Genomic DNA, 6,083 nt, shown 5'->3' with positions numbered 1-6,083 from the left:
TGGCAGCGGTAGTGAGGTTGGCCCAGGATCGGACATTGTTTCGTTCTGCTGTACATGGGGTTGCTATGAGTCGGTTCTGACTCGATGGCACCTGACAACAACAACAAACATCATTTTATAGAAACTGAGGACTTAGTTAATACACCAATTAAAAAGAAGATGTTGTAAGGTAGCAGAGAAGATTCTTAGAAGTGGTTGAATTCTTGATCTAGTAAAGCTAGAGTCAAAAAAGATGTTCTGTTTGGAAGTGGTATGTGATAGAGAAAGAGGAGTGTCTTAGGCTGGGTCCTCTAGAAAAACAAAATCAGTGAAGCTTGTGTATGTATATATAAAGAGATTTATATAAAATACATTACTTACACAGTTGTAGAGGTGGTCAGTCCCAAGTCTGTGGGTTAGATGTCATGCTGGAGGTTTCTGGTTCACATACCTGCAAGGGTAATGGACAGGTGGACGGTCAGATGACAGGCAAGCTGGCAAGTCTGGCAGGTAACAAGGCAATATAGTGAGGACTCCCAGCATTGACAGATAATAGAGCAAGTCCCTGGCTTAATCTTAAGAACTGGAGGTTAGAGGTTAAGCCATATGCATGAGCAGACTCAGTATAAAATAAGCAAGCTTTGCCTGAATGTCCAATATATTGAAAGCAGTCCACACCCCAAGGAAACTTCCTTTAAATTGATTGACTACTCATAGCAAACATTACCATAGGGTTGATTACATTATATTAGAGCGCAACTGCCAAACGACTGAGAATTCTGGCCCAGTCACGTTGACACATAGCCTTAAATATCACAAGGAGCCAAGGATAATATGTTAGATCCGGACTGCTGAAAGAATGGAGTTGGCATCAACTAAGATTTGGAGTGTTTGTGAATGAAGCTGGTTTGTGGAGGAAGATGAGAAAGAACTTCAGAAGTTTGGGATAGATCACTTTGGTTTGACACAGTCATTTGGCATCCAAATGTCAAAATCCTGTAGGCAGCTGGATATAGACAAGCTTGAGGGGAAGGAAGGGAAGGGAAGAGATCATCTCTGTGTATGTGGTATAGTAAATTATTTAATATTTCTCTTCTACTTGGTCTTCATAACTTCTACCAAATGGCTCCTTTCCTGATGGATCTGGGTCAAAGAAGGTGGGAGAAAATACTAATAGGATGACATGATTCAGCTGAAGGTAACAAAGTTCATTGTAGTTGTAAAAACTTGTAACTCTAGCACGGCTATAAAATGAACCTCTCAGAAGTAGGAGGGAGAGATCTCACTACTATCAAAGAAAGAGTTAAACTGAGTGCATCCTTTGGACCCTGAGGTCCCTGTGCATTAAATGACCTTGACCCAAGGACAGAAAGCTGTGATACCAGAGGGGTATCAGAGGAGCAGTGGCAGCAGAACCAAGAGTCAGAGCACAAGACAGAGCAGTGGGTTCCCCAGTCCATGTTCACTTCCCTAGTAATCCTTATAGCTAACATCTGGGCTCCGTGTCTGGGCTCTGTGTGGCCATTGCAGTGAATTATTTAACTCAATTGAGTATAGAGTATTTTGGGAGTGATCGTAGGTGTGCCATTTTTTTACAATATGTATTAGGTTTCAAAGTATAGATTACAGATCATGCCATAACATTGTATTAGATTACTAAGGAATGACATGATACAGGCTGGAAATAAAAAGGACAGGAAGAAGAGTTGGTGTTGTTAGAAGATGGAAAAACAGGAAAGTATAAGATGGTCATTAAGAAGAATGGAAGTATGACTTGTCGGAGGAACTGTAGCATGATTTCCAGGCAGCATTAAGGTCTTTAATCATAAATTTAAAGTAAGACCAGTCAACACTCTTTATGTTTTCCTCCAACTATTTCAGTTGCAAGGTGCAAATAAAGTATAGATGGTAGCATGGATTCAATTGTGGTACCTCAAAATATGTGTCTGCTTGGCTGAATCACAATTCTCAATGGTTGAATAGTTATGTGATGATCCCCCATGTTGTGATCTGCTGTGAGAAACCAATCGGAGAATTAATAATATGATGTTATTGTTGTTAAGTGCTGTCAAGTCTGTCATAGTAACTCTGTATAGGGTTTCCAAGGAGCAGCTTATGGGTTTGATCCTCCAGTCTTGCAGTTAGCAGTCCAGTCTTATTATGCTGAGAAACATTAGGACTCATACACCACCCTTAATCCCACCAAGACCCTGATCCAATGAATGGTGATTACAAAAGGGTATGACATGCAACATCTTTTACCTTACAAAAGATAAAAGGAGATAAACATGAAAGGAGAAAGAGTAATACACTACCACCAAGAAAAGAAGAACCAGAAGTGGTTTTGTCCTTTGGACCTATGGCACTTGTACTGTGAAGCTCCTAGATCCTGGAAACGATTGGTGTCAAGACACATGGAGATCTCTAAGGACTGCTGGACCTACAGATGCTGAAAGGAGACAATGACCGTTCTCCAGATCTGGTACTCTAAAATCAGATTTCTAGTCTTCTAGGCTACGAGTTTGTCTGTCAGTTTGTCATACTGTAGTGACTTGTATTCTGCTTTGATGCTGGAAGCTCTGCCACTGATATTTAAAATACCCACAGGATCACCCATCACGCACAGGTTTCAGCTGAGCTTCCAGAATAAGACAGAGTAGGAAGAAGGAGAAACAAACCAGTTCTAAATGTTTAGCCAGTGAAAACGTATGAATTTCAACAGAACATTGTCAGATATAGTACCAGAAAATGAGCCCCTCATGTTAGAAGGCATTCAAAATATTACTGGGGAAGAGTTGCCACCTCAAAGTAGAGGTGTGACTAGAGTAACTCTTTTGGGACCTTCCTCTGCTGATGGGTCACCACTCAAAATGAAGAGAAGCAGCTGCAGCCATCCATTAATAAACAGAACATAGAATGTACAAAATATGAATCAAGGAAAACTGGAAGTTGTCAAAAATGAAATCAGGCATTAGTGAGCTGAAATGGACTGGTATTGGCCATTATGAATCTGACCATCACCAGACTTACTATACCAACATTGTCAAATTAAAGAGGAATGGTGTCACTCCCCTCATCAAAAAGAACATCTCAAGATCTATGTTGAAGTATAATGCTATATTAGGATAATATCCATATACCCATAAGGAACACCAGCTAATAATTCTATTATTCAGATTTATGAAACAAACACTAAAGCCAGTGATGATAAAACTGAAGAACTCTAGCAACTTCTTCAGTCTGAAATTGATCAAGCCTACAATCAAGATGTACTGATAATTGCTAGTGATTAGAATGCAAAGGTTGGAGACAAAGAGGAAGGATTAGTAGTTGGACAATATGGCCTGGGTGATAAAAACGATGATGGAGATTGCATGATAGAATTTTGCAAGACCAATAACTTCTTCAATGCAAATATCTTTTTTAAACAACATAAAAGATGAGTCTACACATGGACATCACTAGATGGAATATCGGGCTGCGAACTGCAAGGTCAGCAGTTCAAAACTACCAGCCGCTCCGCGGGAGAAAGATGAGGCTTTCTGCTCCCGTGAAGATTTACAGCCTCGGAAACCCTGTACAGGGTCGCTATGGGTTGGAACCGACTCGACGGCACTTAACAACAACAATTTGTGGGAAGGCACAGTGGAAAAGCTCCATATCATGAGCCAAAAACAGGTCAGTGACTGACTGTAAAATATACCGTCAACTGCTCATAAGCAAGTTTAGGCTGAAGCTGAAGAAAATGAAAACAGGTCCACAAGAGCCAACATAAGACCTGGAACATATCCCATCAGAATTTAGAGACCATCTGAAGAGATTTGATGCATTAGACACTAAGACTAGAAGATTTGTGAGATAACATAAAAGTGTTAAAGAGAAAAGATGTCATTTTGTGGACTAAGGTGCCCCTGAACTAAGCCATGGTATTTTCAATGCCCTCATATGCATATGATAGTTGGACAATGAATAAGGAAGCCATAAAAGAATTAATATATTTGAGTTATATCAATTTTAAATTATTATTTAAATAAGAAATATTAAATATTAAAATATTTAATATTAAAAACACCACAGAATGCCAGATGAGCATCAAATCTGTGTTGCAAGAAGTGCAACCAGAATGTTCCTTAGAAGCCAGGGTGGCAAGAGTTTGTCTGTAATACTTCAGGTATGTTATCAGGAGGAACCAGCTCATGGGAAGGAAATTTTGTTTGGTAGAGTGGAGGGTATTATAGGAAGAGGAAAACTTCCAATGAGATGGCATGATCCATTAGCAGTAGTAATGGGTTCAAGCATAACAACAATTAGGGGATGGCGCAGACCAGGCCCTATGTTTCTCTATTGTTCACAGGGTCCCTATGAGTCAGAACCAATTTGACAGCGTATAACTACAACGACAGTAAACTGTGAGAGAATAAATTTCTGTTTGTTAAAGCTAAATTTATGTTGTGATATTTCTATAATAGCACCACTAGTTCACTCAGACAGACGGAAACTTGATTTTAACAATTTAGAAAATATTAACCTATCCCACATGAACTGAAGTTGTGTGTAAAAATATATTAATAATTAACATCAGATATATGTTTAGGGAATAATAGTCTATGCTTTGGAAAATTTGCTGATTAGCCTTTTATAAATGGTTGATTGGTTATGTGCCGTGGAGTAAGTTCTGACTTATAGCAACTCTGTATAGGGTTTCCAATGCTATAAATCTTTATGAGACCTGAAAGTCTTATCTTTCTCCCGTGGAACCACTGGTAGTTTCAAACTGCTGACCTTGAGGTTAGCAGCTCAACTCGTAACTACTACGCTACCAGAGCTCCTTTTGTATATTGTTGTTGTTGTTGTTAAGTGCCGTCGAGTCGGTTCCAACCCATAGCGACCCTGTACAGGGTTTCTGAGGGTGTAAATCTTTGCGGGAGTAGAAAGCCTCATCTTTCTCCCACGGAGCAGCTGGTAGTTTCGAACTGCTGACCTTAAGGTTCTCAGCCCGATTCGTAACCACTACGCTACCAGAGCTCCTTTCCTTTTGTATATAGAAGGTAAAAATCGAAGTATATGTATTAAAAGCATACAACTGAATGTATAAAGAAAAAGCATGCATTCTGCAAAAACTTACCAAGGTTTTAGTAATGGATAAAGTAGGGAATGCTGAGGGGTGCTGCCAAAAACAAATACAATAAACCAACATCAATGACATGGCAGGAATCCAGATTCTGAGGAGGGACACAATGAGTGAGAAATTCCTGATAGGCGATCAAGGAGATTTTATGAACATTTTACAATCAGTTTTATGATCAGTTTCCAATTTTAAGTTATGTCCATAAATTTAGGGTAAATTGATTCACTTTCTCCAAAAATTCAATTAAGTCTGCTATACATAAAAATATATGAGTGGATGTGTGGAAAATCAGAGGGAGACACTTATTTTTATCAAAATAAAAAATTCAACAGCTACAGAAAATGAGAATTGAGTCAAGAATTCAAAAGCGAAAAGGGCTTAGAATACAAAATATCCAGAATGACACAAGCCCCCAAGGATAGACGGAATTATTACAAGGACATAGACTATAACATAGAATTGTGAGTTCAGGTCCTCTTTTAAATTAAATTTCAAACAATTAAAATATATCAGCTGATTTTTTATGAAGTAATATGAATAGTTACCATAATGCCTATGTGTCATGTCGTTGTTGTTAAGTGCCATCGAATCAGCACCAACTCATAGAGACCTTACACACAATGGAACGAAACACTGTCCAGTCCTAGGCCAACCTCACAATCATTGCTACATTTGAGCCCATTGATGCTGCCACTATGCCAATCCATTTCACTGTGGGCCTTCCTCTTTTTCTCTCACCATCCCCTTTACCAAACATGATATCCTCCTCCAGTGACTAGTTCCCTCCAGGCAATATGTCTGAAGTATGAGAGACGAAGTCTGGCCTTCCTGGCTATCAAGGAGTACTCTGACTATACTTTTTCAAGCACAGATCTATTTGTTCTTTTGTCAGTCCATGGTACTTTCAATATTCGTCCCAATACCATACACACCTACAAATGTGTCTACTAAGATTCTCTTTATTTGTTTCATTTCA

Source organism: Chrysochloris asiatica, unplaced genomic scaffold, assembly GCF_000296735.1.
Source record: "Chrysochloris asiatica unplaced genomic scaffold, ChrAsi1.0 scaffold00048, whole genome shotgun sequence".
Taxonomy (NCBI): Eukaryota; Metazoa; Chordata; class Mammalia; order Afrosoricida; family Chrysochloridae; genus Chrysochloris; species Chrysochloris asiatica.
The sequence above is the reverse complement of the archived record's forward strand: the minus strand, read 5'-3'. Positions refer to the sequence as shown.